Source organism: Pongo pygmaeus, chromosome 1 (assembly GCF_028885625.2).
Source record: "Pongo pygmaeus isolate AG05252 chromosome 1, NHGRI_mPonPyg2-v2.0_pri, whole genome shotgun sequence".
In the NCBI taxonomy this organism is placed as follows: Eukaryota; Metazoa; Chordata; class Mammalia; order Primates; family Hominidae; genus Pongo; species Pongo pygmaeus.
The window spans coordinates 78,065,490-78,081,016 of NC_072373.2; the positions used below are offsets into that span (position 1 = coordinate 78,065,490).

Here is a 15,527-nt window from a genome sequence, read left to right on the forward strand (position 1 = left end):
CAAAATGTTTAATATATATTGTCTTACCTTTGTTATTCTTCAGTAGTTCTGAGTTTGTTATTGGATTGTTTTAAAAATTATTTCAAGATATAATGATTTTTCCTGCTTCAAAGTATTCCATCTATAAAGTGAAAATAGCAGTAGGATGCAGAAGAAAGGAACTATCTATGCCAAATAAGAATAAGTGCTTATCTTTATCTGTTTCCGCCAAAACTTGTGGTTTTGCCCAATGAAAGCCCCAAAGTCACATCACATGAACTTCTATAATTACTAACTCTTGACCCTTAGAGTAAATTAAAAATGACTGAGAATCTGCTGTACTATACACCAAGCTTTTATTCACACACATTATTTCATGTTAATACTCCAAACAACCCTGATTGTTCTGGGTAAACTGTAACTTCTCTGTGCCTCAGTTTCCTCTATGTAAAATGGGGATAATGTCACCTACCTCCTAGGATTGTTGTGAAGATTAGATAAGACCATATATTTATTAGGGCCCAGAGAACAATACCTCAAAATATGGTGTTTTGACATGCTGAACTAAAGAAGCAGCCCCAAGGTCTCTCTCTGGCCTTCACCTGCCTATCTGTTTCTTTAATCTCTTTTTTTGCTGAAGCACACTGGGAGAGACCCTTTCTAGAATTTCCTTTATATGACCAAGAAAGCTTCTTTACCAAAGAAATGCAATTATCTTAAGACCCCCCATTTCTAGGAATCCCAATGAAGAGACTAGGAGTCATCACCATGTCCAGACAGATTTCTCATCTATTCTTCTTAGGGCAGCTCCAGAGATTACCTGGGAGACACTATCTGCATAATAAGACAACTTTTGTTCACAGTGAAGTTCAGCCCCTCACATTCCCACTGCCTCCCTCAGAGCTTACAGGAACTTCATCCTGACTATGATTTATCATTGTTCTTTGTGCTCATTCATTCCCCCTAAAAATCAATTACTCCTACACCTCCACTTCCCTTAACCCAGTGAAGAGGGTATTTTAGCATCAACCATGTGGCCCTTGAGTTTTCCTATTTTTTGTGGTTCCCATGCTTATACACATTAATAAATCATTATGCTTTTCTCTTGTTAACCTGTCATTTGTTATAGGAGTGTCAGCCATGACCTTTATGATGGGGAGCAAAGGGATCACCCTCTTTCTCTCCCCACATTTGGAAAATACTTAGACAAGTGCCCAGAAAGCATGTACATGCTAAAGCTTGTGTAAATGTCATTATTAAAATAATGATAACAGTTATTATAGCTTTTCTAAGAAATAAAGTGTTTTTCCATCAAAGCTAAATGAGCCAATTGAAGGCAGAATCTGAGACATCTCTACAAGTTTCAGCTGTAACCACTAAAGTTCACACTTGAAGAACACAACAATAGCATAATTTTGCATTTGGTACTTGAAATGCACCTTTATATAGCAATCACTCATTTGTTCCAACAGAAAATTAAAAACAATATTTAAATTTAGTCCCATTTTTTTTTTCCTTAGTATAGCTTAGTAAGCAAATGGGACAGAAGACTGCACTTTTGCTCCAACTATACTAATTCCTTAAGACTGTTATAGGAGGCCGTTGGTTTGGACTGAGCTCCTACACTAAGCCCAACACATACCAAGCCACAATGGGGTCACTCAAGCTGAAGTTCCACACCACCAAGCCAAAACTAAGCTATTTATCTAACCTTCCATGAAATCAGGAGAGAGAGATAATAGCCAAATTTCCAAACAAGCCAGTGATAGCTGGCATGATAATGAAGCCCCCTCTCCTTTAACCTTCGCAAGAAAAGTAACCTTGAAACAACCCAGTCTTTTTTGGTTTTCTGTTTCTGCCTTCTTGGTCCATTTCTGTCTATAAAACCAGCCTCTGCTCAATTCATTGGGAACACTCATTCTATTTTGTAAAATGAGGTGTTGCCTGATTCTAGAATCACAAATAAAAGCCAGTTAAGATCTTTAAGCTAAATTTGTTGTAATTTTGTCTTTTGACAAGATGGAAGTTTTCAGTATTAGAAGAAAAAAAAGGTAAGCTTTTGAGTTTCTGTCATCACAGAATCATACTGATTAGAAGCCTCAATAGCAGAGAAAGTACTCTGAACTCACAACAGAGCATTTTCCATGTGTTTAGCACATGTATACATTCAAAGCATCTTCATTTGCTCTATCTCATTCAATCTTCAAAGCCATTTTATGGAAAGTGATCATCAAAGAGATTAAGTTGTAGGGGCGGAGGGAAGGTTTCCTCTGTGCCCACTGAAGGTTTGCTAAAAATAAGCTGACAAAAGGCAGTTTAGTAGGAGAAAAAGGCATACGAAATTTAATTTGCATAAACACAGAAGCAATATACAAAGTTTCAGACTCAGAGAGGGTCCAGATGATTGAGGCTTCAAATCTCTCTTCACACAGGAGAGACATATGGACCTGTGAGATATATATTATTTTGTAAATGATTCTCTTTGAAAGCTGGATGGAACAAGTTATGGGAAGGTAAGGGGTGGACAGAACTGCACAGAACAAAGGTTGTCTTATTATGCAAATAAATTTCCTCAGTTAATTTCTTGGAGCTGCGCTCAGAAGAACAGATGAAAGTCTGTCTGGGCATAGTGACTTGGTGACAATTTCCAATCCCTTCTGTTTCTCTGAAGGTTGATTTTTCCTGGATATTTGATGAGATTTCTAGGGAGGGTGCTCTTAAAACAATTGCACTTCTTTGTGAAATATACTTTCTTAGATATACTTTCTTAGATAAGGAAATTCCATACAGAGTCTCTCCCCCTCTTCTTCTTGGGAAAATACGGAGGATGAAAGAGACAGGCAGAGGAAAGTCAGAACCTTGGTTCTGAGGCCTATTTCTAAGGCCTTTTCATTTTCAAAGCACTCAGCATGTCAAAAAGCTAGATTTGGGGGAATTGTTTTCTGTACCCCAACAAAGTAATTTCTTTATAAAGTCACAAACTAAAAAATGGTAGAAATACAAGAACTCAGGTCATTTCACCACTGGTCCAGAGCTCACTTCACCATACCAAGCCACATCTTCATGAACAGTGTTTTAGTTCCAGTGGAAATCGATAAGTATGAGACTGCCACCATATGTAGAATTGACATAAAAAATGACTCAGAACTGATTTTTTACCTCTTGGGCCTGTGATCTGAGAGACCAAAATAGATTCCCTTTTGTCAACTAAGACAAACACTAAGATTAAGGAAACAAAAGTTACCTACAGGTCTAGGGTTCAGGGCTCAGCTGGCATGACAACTTCCTAAATTCCTAAGGCTACAAGAAAAACCACACCCTTGCTACACTCCATAACAATAGGAGCTATTCGACCACTCTTAACTGTGATTTACAACCCAGACAACTACGACTCAATGACTGAACAGAAGGCTGGCTTTATAAACATTTTTCTCTGATAAGCAACTGCAAACCTTAAGCCAATTTCAGCCAGGTTATAGAGGTTACACACAAACTGTCTTTGTGTCCTATAGTTTGCCTTTTGATTTAAAGAGCCAAATTCCACCTCATTTTAATGCTGAAACTCCAACCCAAAGTGAACATAGTGTGTATGTTACACATGTTACCCACTGCATATGCACTTGGCTCCTCTTGTAACTAGGGATAGCTTTTCTTTCAAACTTGCTGAATGTGTATGACTCTATTGTGTAATACAACTCTGTGGAGCATAAAATCCAACCTGCACCTTCCCACTTCAAAGGGAGAATACCCTGGGTGGATGCCAGACACTCTCTTCCTGATTTGCAAACTGATATTGCTAATAAAGCTCTTCTTTCTACTATTTAGACATCCTGGTGGTCTTTTGGATGACAAGCCCCCTTAACACTTCAAGAATATAATAATACAAGGATCAGGAGAAGTGAAGATCTGTGAACCCCACCCTCTGCCCATGAAGGGCAAGGGAGGAAGATGCCTTCTTCTGCCCTCATGCTTAGTGAGAGACCTTTCAGAGAGCTTGAGATTCTGCAGCTGAGGGAGAAGGAAGCTTCTGTGCCTGGCTTAGGCCAGAGAAAGCTCAAGCCCGTGGGAGTAGACTGGGCACCATCAGGGCAAAGGATAAGAGAAGGGAGAGATTGAAGTGTGGCGCCAAGATTGAAAGGAGAAAGAGGTTGAGGGATAGTGAGGGAGGTTGGAGAAGAGAGTAAAAAGAGGCCGCTTACCGGATTTGAAATTTGGTGCCATGACTCAGATCGGGGGACCTCCCTTGGGAGATCAATCCCCCGTCCTCCTGTTCTTTGCTCTGTGAGAAAGATCCACTTAGGACCTCAGGTCCTCAGACCGACCAGCCCAAGAAACATCTCACCAATTTCAAATCCAGTAAGTGGCCCCTTTTTACTCTCTTCTCCAACCTTCCTCACTATCCCTCAACCTCTTTCTCCTTTCAATCTTGGCACCACACTTCAATCTCTCCCTTCTCTTAATTTCAATTCGTTTCATTTTCTGGTAGAGACAAAGGAGACACGTTTTATCCGTGGACCCAAAACTCTGGCACCAGTCACAGACTGGGAAGGCAGCCTTCCCTTGGTGTTTAATCATTGCAGGGATGCCTCTCTGATTATACACCCATGTTTCAAGGGTGTCAGACCACGCAGAGACGCCTGCCTTGGTCCTTCACCCTTAGGAGCAAGTCCCGCTTTTCTGGGGAAGGGGCAAATACCCCAACCCCTTCTCTCCTTGTTTCTACCCCTTCTCTGCTTTCCTGGGGCAGGGGCTAGTACCCCTCAACCCCTTCTCCTTCAACCTTAGCAGCAAGTCCCGCTTTCCTGGGGCAGGGGCAAATACCCCTCAACCCCTTCTCCTTCACCCTTAGCGGCAAGTCCCGCTTTCCTGGGGCAGGGGCTAGTACCCCTCAACCCCTTCTCCTTCACCCTTAGCGGCAAGTCCCGCTTTCCTGGGACAGGGGCAAGTACCCCTCAACCCCTTCTCCTTCACCCTTAGCGGCAAGTCCCACTTTCCTGGGGCAGGGGCAAGTACCCCTCAACCCCTTCTCCTTTACCCTTAGTGGTAAGTCCCGCTTTTCTAGGGAGCAAGAACCCCCAATCCCTTATTTCCACACCCCAACCTCTTATCTCTGCACCCCAATCCCTTATTTCTGCACCCCGACCTCTTATCTCTGTGCCCCAATCCTTTCTCTGCTTTTCTGCAGGGCAAGAAACCCCCACCTCTTCTCCGTGTCTCTACTCTTTTCTCTGGGCTTGCCTCCTTCACTATGGGCAAGCTTCCACCTTCCATTCTTCCTTCTTCTCCCTTAGCCTGTATTCATAAAAACTTAAAACCTCTTCAACTCTCACCTGACCTAAAATCTAAGCATCTTATTTTCTTCTTCAATGCCACTTGACCCCAATACAAACTCGACAGTAGTTCCAAACAGCCAGAAAACAGCACTTTCAATTTTTCCATCCTACAAGATCTAAATAAATCTTGTCGTAAAATGGGCAAATGGTCTGAGGTGCCTGACGTCCAGGCATTCTTTTACACATCAGTCCCTTCTAGTCTCTGTGCCCAGTGCAACTCGTCCCAAATCTTCCTTCTTTCCCTCCCGCCTGTCCCCTCAGTCCCAACCCCAAGCATCGCTGAGTCTTTCTAATCTTCCTTTTCTACAGACCCATCTGACCTCTCCCCTCCTCGCCAGGTCGAGCTAGGTCCCAATTCTTCCTCAGCCTCTGCTCCTCCACCCTATAATCTTTTTATCGCCTCCCCTCCTCACACCCGGTCTGGCTTGCAGTTTAGTTCCACAACTAGCTCTTCCCCACCTGCCCAGCAATTTACTCTTAAAAAGGTGGCTAGAGCTAAAGGCATAGTCAAGGTTAATGCTCCTTTTTCTTTATCCCAAATCAGATAGCGTTTAGGCTCTTTTTCATCACATATAAAAATCCAGCCCAGTTCATGGCTCGTTTGGCAGCAACCCTGAGACGTTTTACAGCCTTAGACCCTGAAAGGTCAAAAGGCCGTCTTATTCTCAATATACATTTTATTACCCAATCTGCTCCAGACATTAAATAAAACTCCAAAAATTAGAATCTGGCCCTCAAGCCCCACAACAGGACTTAACCTCACCTTCAAGGTGTACAATAACAGAAAAAAGTTGCAATTCCTTGCCTCCACTGTAAGACAAACCCCAGCAACATCTCCAGCACACAAGAACTTCCAAATGCCTGAACGGTAGCAGCCAGGCATTCCTCCAGAACCTCCTCCACAAGGAGCTTGCTACACGTGCCAGAAATCTGGCCACTGTGCCAAGGAATGCCCGCAGCCCGGGATTCCTCCTAAGCCATGTCCCATCTGTGTGGGACCCCACTGAAAATCGGACTGTTCAACTCACCTGGCAGCCACTACCAGAGCCCCTGGAACTCTGGCCCAAGGCTCTCTGACTGACTCCTTCTTGGCTTACCGGCTGAAGACTGACGCTGCCTGATCGCCTCGGAAGCCCCGTAGACCATCACAGACGCCAAGCTTTAGGTAACTCTCACAGTGGAGGGTAAGTCTGTCCCCTTCTTAATCAATATGGAGGCTACCCACTCCACATTAGCTTCTTTTCAAGGGTCTGTTTCCCTTGCCTCCATAACTGTTGTGGGTATTGACAGCCAGGCTTCTAAACCTCTTAAAACTCCCCAACTCTGGTGCCAACTTAGACAATACTATTTTATGCACTCTTTTTTAGTTATCCCCACCTGCCCAGTTCCCTTATTAGGCCGAGATATTTTAACCAAATTATCTCCTTCCCTGACTATTCCTGGACTACAGCCGCATCTCATTGCTGCCCTTCTTCCCAATCCAAAGCCTCCTTTGCGTCCTCCTCTTATATCCCCCCACCTTAACCCACAAGTATAAGATACCTCTACTCCCTCCTTGGTGACCAATCATGCACCCCTTACCATCTCATTAAAACCTAATCACCCTTACCCCACTCAATGCCAATATCCCATCCCACAGCATGCTTTGAAAGGATTAAAGCCTGTTATCACTTGCCTGCTACAGCATGGCCTTTTAAAGCCTATAAACTCTCCTTACAATTCCCCCATTTTACCTGTCCTAAAACCAGACAAGCCTTACAAGTTAGTTCAGGATCTATGCCTTATCAACCAAATTGTTTTGCCTATCCACCCCATGGTGCCAAACCCATATACTCTCCTATCCTCAATACCTCCCTCCACAATCCATTATTCTGTTCTGGATCTCAAACATGCTTTCTTTATTATTCCTTTGCACCCTTCATCCCAGCCTCTCTTTGCTTTCACTTGGACTGACCCTGACACCCATCAGGCTCAGCAAATTACCTGGGCTGTACTGCTGCAAGGCTTCACAGACAGACCCCATTACTTCAGTCAAGCCCAAATTTCATCCTCATCTGTTACCTATCTCGGCATAATTATCATAAAAACACACGTGCTTTCCCTGCTGATCGTGTCCGATTAATCTCCCAAACCTCAATCCTTTATAAAACAACTCCTTTCCTTCCTAGGCATGGTTAGTGAGGTCAGAATTCTTACACAAGAGCCAGGACTGCACCCTGTATGTAGCCTTTCTGTCCAAACAACTTGACCTTACTGTTTTAGCCTAGCCCTCATGTCTGCATGCAGCAGCTGCCACTGCTTTAATACTTTTAGAGGCCCTCAAAATCACAAGCTATGCTCAACTCTCTCTCTACATTTCTCATAACTTCCAAAATCTATTTTCTTCCTCATACCTGGTGCATATACTTTCTGCTCCCTGGCTCCTTCAGCTGTACTCACTCTTTGTTAAGTCCCACAATTACCATTGTTCCTGGCCCAGACTTCAATCCAGCCTCCCACATTATTCCAGATACCACACCTGACCCTCATGACTGCATCTCTCTGATCCACCTGATGTTCATCCCATTTCCCTACATTTCCTTCTTCCCTGTTTATCACCCTGATCATGCTTGATTTATTGATGGCAGTTCCACCAGGCCTAATCACCACACACCAGCAAAGGCAGGCTATGCTATAGTACAAGCCACTAGCCCGCCTCTTAGAACCTTTCATTTCCTTTCCATCGTAGAAATCTATCCTCAAGGAAATAACTTCTCAGTGTTCCATCTGCTATTCTATCTGCTATTCTACTACTCCTCAAGGATTATTCAGGCCCCCTCCCTTCCCTACACATCAAGCTCGAGGATTTGCCCCCGCCCAGGACTGGCAAATTAGCTTTACTCAACATGCCCCGAGTCACAAAAACTAAAATACCTCTTAGTCTAAGTAGACACTTTCACTAGATAGGTAGAGACCTTTCCTACAGGGTCTGAGAAGGCCACCGCAGTCATTTCTTCACTTCTGTCAGACATAATTCCTCAGTTTAGCCTTCCCACCTCTATACAGTCTGATAACAGGCCAGCCTTTATTAGTCAAATCAGCCAAGCATTTTTTCAGGCTCTTAGTATTCAGTGACAGACTAATGGTCTATTAAAAACACACCTCACCAAGCTCAGCCACCAACTTAAAAAGGACTGGACAATACTTTTACCACTTTCCCTTCTCAGAAGTCAAACTTGTCCTCAGAATGCTACAAGGTACAGCCCATTTAAGCTCCTATATAGACGCTCCTTTTTATTAGGCCCCAGTCTCATTCCAGACACCAGACCAACTTAGACTGTGCTCCCAAATAACTTGTCATCCCTAATATCTTCTGTCTAGTCATACTCCTATTCACCGTTCTCAACTACTCATACATGCCCTTCTCTTGTTTACACTGCCGGCTTACACTGTTTCTCCAAGCCATCACAGCTGATATCTCCTCATGCTATCCCCAAACTGCCACTCTTAACTCTTGAAGTAAATAAATAATCTTTGCTGGCAGGACTATGCTGAACCTCCTTAGGCACTCTCTAATTAGATGTCCTAGGTCCTCCCAATTCTTAGTCCTTTTATACCTGTTTTTATCCTTCTCTTATTCCATTTAGTTTTTCAATTCATACAAAACTGTATCCAGGCCATCACCAATCATTCTATACGACAAATGTTTCTTCTAACAACCCCACAGTATCACCCCTTACCATAAGATCTCCCTTCAGCTTAATCTCTCCCACTCTAGGTTCCCACACCGCCCCTAATCCCGCTTGAAGCAGCCCTGAGAAACATCGCCCATTCTCTCTCCATACCCCCTCAAAAATTTTCACTGCCCCAACACTTCAACACTATTTTGTTTTATTTTTCTTATTAATATAAGAAGGCAGGAATGTCAGGCCTCTGAGCCCAAGACAAGCCATCGCATCCCCTGTGACTTGCATGTATACCCCCAGATGGCCTGAAGTAACTGAAGAATCACAAAAGAAGTGAAAAGGCCCTGTCCCGCCTTAACTGATGACATTCCACCATTGTGATTTGTTCCTGCCCCACCTTAACTGAGTGATTAACCCTGTGAATTTCCTTCTCCTGGCCCAGAAGCTCCCCCACTGAGCACCTTGTGACCCCCGCCCCTGCCCACCAGAGAACAACCCCCTTTGTAATTTTCCATTACCTCCCCAAATCCTATAAAACGGCCCCACCCCTATCTCCCTTCGCTGACTCTCTTTTCGGACTCAGCCCGCCTGCCCCCAGGTGATTAAAAGCTTTATTGCTCACACAAAGCCTGTTTGGTGGTCTCTTCACATGGCTGCGCATGAAATTTCCCATAGAACAGATGTGGGCCACATGGGAAAAGAAGCTGCCCAAAAGACATTTAAGTGTTGTTTAGGAGGGCCACCTGGGAGGGCAAGGGGACTTCAACAGGGAGTATCTCTATGGACCAGGTGGTGAATGCAACATAAGAAGAAATATATATTTGGTATCTGCCCATGGTTCCTGACACAGAGCTTCTAAAGCTCTTGGAATTTCCTGAGTCATGCGGATGAGAGAAGTATCGTTTGTTATTCCTAACAAATCCCTTTCAACCATACCTGAGTTTACGCTAATGGGGGGATTCTTCATTGACCCCTGGTTGCCAGAGAATCCAGCTAAATGACTAGAAAGTTGGAATTCTCAGTCCTACCCTCTAATCTCCAGGGAGGGGAGAGGAACTGAATATAGATCACCAATGGCCAATGATTTAATCAATCACATCTATATAATGAACCTCCATAAAAACTCTCACTGAAGGGGTTTAGACAGCTTCAAGGTTGTTAAATGCATCCATATGCTGGGAGGGGGACACACCTGAACTACATGGAGACAGAAGCACTCATGCTTCAGACCCTTCTGGACCTCGCCCTATGTACTTCCTCTGGCTATTCATCTGTATCCTTTATAATATCTATCCCCTGCAGCAACCTTTTTTTTTTTTTTTTGAGACACGGTCTAGCTCTGTTGTCCAGGCTTTACAGTAGAACAATCATGGCTCACTATAGCCTCAACCTCTTCAGGCTCAGGTAGTCCTCCTACCTCACCCTTTCAAGTAGCTGGGACTACAGACACATGCCACCATGCCCAGCTAATTTTTGTATATTTTTTTTTTGTAGACACAGGGTCTTGCCATGTTGCCTGGGCTGGTCTCAAACTCTTGGCCTCAAGCAATCCACCCACCTCAGACTCCCAAAGTGCTGGAATTACAGACATGAGCTACCATGCCCAGCCATAATATCCTTTTTAATAAACCAGTAAACAAAAGTGTTTCCCTGAAATACATGAGCTGTTATAGCAAATTATTGAATCTGAGGAAGGGGTCATGTGAACCCCTAATTTGCATGTGAACCCCTAGTCAAATTGCACAGAAGTGTGGATTACCTGGGGACTCACTACTTGAGATTGGCATTTGAACTGGGGACAGTCTTGTGGGACTGAGACATCAACCTATGGAGTCTGTGTTAACTTAATAGTTAGTGTCAGAATTGAATTAAATTGTAGGACACCCAGTTGGTGTCCACAGAGAATTGAGAGAACTGCTTGGTTAGAAAATCCACACATTCAGTGTTAGAAGTGTCATAAGCAAAGACACAGTTTTCCATCAGTTGGGGGGAAAAAAAAAAAGGTGCCACAATGGAGGTTCCCAGGGAAGAGAAATCACTGAAGGGACCAAGCTAGACAAAGCCTTTTTGCCCCTCTTGTGTCCTGTTTATTCGACTTTCTGGTTATACTTAAACTAAAATACCATCAAAAATACAAAGTATAGTTTTTAATTATTTGGTAGAATACCATGAATCAAGGTATTCTCACTAAAGTTGCCAGTGAAAAGAGCCAAACTCTGTAAAATATTTTAAGAGATTTATTCTGAGCCAAATATGGGTGACCACTGCCCATGACACAGCCCCAGGAGATCCTGACAACATGTGCCCAAGGTGGTTGGGCTGCAGCTTGGTTTTATGCATTTTAGGGAGTCATAGGACATCCATCAGTACATGTAAGATGTGCATTGGTTTGGTCTGGAAAGGCAGGGGTGGAGGGGGTGGCTTCCAGCTCATAGGGTGGATTCAAAGATTTCTTGGTTGGCAACTGGTTGAAAGTTTATCTAAACACAGGAATCAATAGAAGGGAGTTTCTGGGTTATGATAAGAGGTTGTAGAGGCTGAGGTTCTTATTACGTAGGTGAAGCCTCCAGGTAGCAGGCTTCAGAGAGAATAGACTGTCAATGTTTCTTATCAGACTTAAAAAGGTGCCAGACTCTTAATTCTCTCCTATATCAGGAAAAAGACCAGGAAAGGGAAGAGCATTCTCTACAGAATGTAGATTTTCCCCACAGGAGACAGCTTTGCAGGGCCATTTCAAAATATGTCAAAGAAATATATTTTGGGGTAAAATACTTTGATTTATTTTAGGGCCTGCTAACTGTCATGTTGGTATCTTACTGCAAAAAAGGTCTGTTTTGTCAGCCTAAGGGCTCTGTTCTAATGTTAATGCTGGTCAGCTGTGCCTGAGTTCCAAAGGGAGGAAGATATAACGAGACACATCTGACCACCCATGCCTATCATGGCCTGAACTCGTATTTCAGGTTTTTTGAATGCCTTTGACAGAGAGTCATCCATTCAGGTGGATGGGGGGCTTGGAATTTTATTTTTGGTTTACACGGTAAACAGCTTCAAAAACAATCTCTTAGGATTTTTTTTTTGGCTGTGATTTTATATACATATACGTTATCTATATAGAGATAATATATATAATATCTATATAGAGATAACATAATTATTTTCACCACTTTTTTAAAAAAAGACCATTTTTAGAGCAGCTTTAGGTTCACAGAGAAATTGACCAGAAAGTACAGAGTTCCCATATACCCCACCCCCTGCCCCTGCATATGCATTACCCCAATATCAACATGCATCACCAGAGTGGGATATTTGTTACAATAGACGAACTTATATTGACACATCATTATCACCCAAAGTCCATAGTTTACAGTAGGGGTCCCTCTTGGTGTTGTATATTCTATGGGTTTTGACAAATGTTGTATCCACCATATAGTATCATACAGAGTATTTTCATTGCCCTAAAAATCCTCTGAGATCCACATATTCATCTCTCCCTCTCCCCTAACCCCAGGCAACCACTGATCTTTTTACTTTCTCCAGTTTTGTCTTCTCAGGAATGTCACATAGTTGGAATCATACAATATGTAGCTTTTTCAGATTGATATCTTTTACTTAGTAATATGCAGTAAGTTTTCTCCATGTCTCTTCAAGGCTCATTTCTTTTTAGCACTGAATAATATTCCATTGTCCGGGTGTACCATAGTTTATTTACTATAAAGTAAATACTGAAGGACATCTTGGTTGCTTCCAAGTTTGGGCAATTATGAATAAAGCTGTGATAAACCTTTATGTGCCAGTTTCTGTAGGGACACAGATTTTCATCACACTTGAGTAAATGGCAAGGAGTAAGGATGCTGGATAATATGTTAAGGATAGGTTTAGTTTCCTAAGAAACCACTGAACTGTCTTCCAAAGTGGCCGTACTGTTTTTGCATTCCCACCAGCAACAAATGAGAATTCCTGTTGCTCCACATCCTTGCTAGCATTTGGTACTGTTAGTTTTTAAGTTTTCACCATTCTGATAGGTGTTCAATCAGTGACATTAAGTACATTCACTGTTTTATGTAACTGTTGTAGACTGAATGTTTGTGTCTCCCTAAAATTCATGTGTTGAAGCCCTAACCTTTAATGTAATCATATTGGGAGGAGGGGACTTGGGGAGGTAATTAGGTTTAGATGAAGTCAGGAGAGGGGAGTACTCATGAATCCTCTTATAGCGGTCTCTTCTTATAGCTCTTGCTTTCTCTCTACCACATGAAGTCATGGAATGAAGATGGCTATCTGTAAGCCAGAAAGAGGGGCCTCACCAGGAGCTGAATCAGCTAGCATCTTAATCTCCAGAACCATGTGAAATAAATGTCTGTTGTTTAAGCTACCCAGTCTGTGATATTTTGTTATAGCGGCCCAAACTAAGACAGTGACCATTACCACTACTTCCAGAAACTCTGTTCTCACTAAACAATAATTCTCTCTTCTGCCTTTCCTCCAACCCCTGGTAATTTCTATTCTATTTTCTGTCTCTAGGAATTTACCTACCTATTCTCAGTATTTCATATAAGTGGAATCATATAGTATCTGTCTACTATGGTTTGAGTGTGTCTATAAACTGAATGTGTTAGACACTTAATCCCTACTGCTGCAGCAGTGAAAGGAGGAGCCTTTAAGAGGTGATTGGATCTTGAAGGCTTTGCCTTCATAAATTGATGATTACATTCATGGATTAATGGATTCATGGGTTAATTAATGGGTTACCATGAGGATGAAACTAATGGTTTCATAAGAAGAGAAAGTGAAACCTGAGCAAATACATTAGCACACTCTGCCCCCTAACCATGTGATACCCTCTGCCACCTCAGGACTCTGCAGAGAGCCCCCACCAGTAAGAAGGTCCTCACCAGATGCAATCCCTTGATCTTACACTTCTCAGCCTCCATAACTGTGAAAAATAAATTCCTTTTCTTTATAAATTATCCATTTTTGGGTATTCTATTATAGGCAGCAGATAATGAACCAAGGTACTGTCCTTTTGTGGCTGGCTTATTTTACTTAGCATAATGTTTTCAAGTTCATCCTGTTGCAGCAAATGTCAGAATTCCATTCCTTTTTATGGCTGAGTAATATTCCATTGTATGTATGTATCATACTTTGTTTATCCATTCATCTGTGGATGGACACAGTTTGTTTCAATTGTTTAGCTATTGTAAAAAAAGCTGCTGTGAACATTGGTGGGCACATATCTGTTTGAGCTCCTGCTTTCCAATCTTTTGAGTATATACACAGAAGTAGAATTGCTGTATTATATGGTAGTTAATTGTATGTTTAACTTTTTGAGATACCACCAAACTGTTTCATGCAATGGCTGTACCAATTTCCATTCCTACTAGTAATGCATAAGAGTTCCAATTTCTCCACATCCTCATCAGCACTTATTATTTTCTATTGTACTTTAGTTCTGAGTACAGTATGTGATATTAAATGTTCACAGATGACAATGGCCATACCTTGTCAAAAACACATGGATTAAAAGTATGTTTCTAGCTGACCTCATAGCTGCTCTTGTCACTGTCACCATAAAGTCTTTCATGTCCTTCTGCCCTCTACCTCTTCCTTTCTACCCAGGCTGGAGTGCACTGCTGGTCATGAGCTCATTGTCTCACCAACATCCTCTTCCCTTCTTCCTTGTACCAACATCCCTCCATCGCATCCATCTTATAAAATCCCAACTCTAGGAGCTACTTTTCCTGCTGTAAACCTCAGGAGTCTGAGCGCTGTCTGGAAACATCTCACAGCAGTGTAGTGCATCTTTAATACAAATCAATGGTTTCCTAACTCAGCTGAGACCTGGATGCCAACTGTCAATTATAGGTAGTCTCTGGTCAGCCTTCTGATCTTGAACAACTATTCCAAACTTCCACTACTACTTCCAACTCAACTGCCTCCCTTACCCTCATCCTCAGCAGAAGAACTTATCTCTTTAAGAAAAATGAAGTCATCAAGGATGCACTTTCTTGACTTCCTGCTCTCTTACCTACAATCTAACTACCACCTCACCCCATCCTGCTTTTTTTCTTCCAGTCACAGAGTACACTGTTTTCATTTTAAAACCAATGAACTCTGCCTGGGCCCCTGAGCTCATGGCTCTTGGGACATCCAGGATTGTGCTCCACCAAGCATTCCATATTTCTCCCTTATCTTTATCCTTTACTGCTCTCCTAATGTATCTGCTTAGTTTTCTCTTCCTCTTCTTATGAAATCATCAGTTCCACCCTCATAATAACCCATTAATTAACCCATTAACCCACTAACCCATGAAGGTATCAATCCATTCATGATGGCAGAGCCTTCAAGATCCAATCACCTCTTAAAGTCTCCACCTTTCAATACTGCCACTTTCTCTTGTTCTGCAAATGTACTAAGTCTCATCCATCCTATAAAAAGTGGAGCCCTCCCTTTACCTAATCACACACTAGTTATCATTCATTATATTTGTTTCCTGGGGCTGCTATAACAAAGTATGCCAAATGTGGTAACTTTAAACAACATAAATTTTATT

The 15,527-nt window shown here is 42.4% G+C and overlaps 1 protein-coding gene across 13 annotated transcripts in view; it reads right to left on the bottom strand.

Annotated features, from left to right (window-relative positions):
* DNM3 (dynamin 3) overlaps positions 1-15,527 on the bottom strand; it is a 575,478-nt gene that overhangs the window by 440,497 nt on the left and 119,454 nt on the right. The window contains exon 1 of one of the 13 annotated variants that reach the window (XM_063648656.1): positions 6,341-9,099. The exons of the other annotated variants lie outside the window; for them this stretch is intronic. The gene's annotated coding sequence lies outside the window, so the exon portion shown is untranslated. Of the gene's footprint in view, positions 1-6,340; positions 9,100-15,527 lie in introns of those variants that run through there. 13 annotated transcript variants of the gene reach the window in all.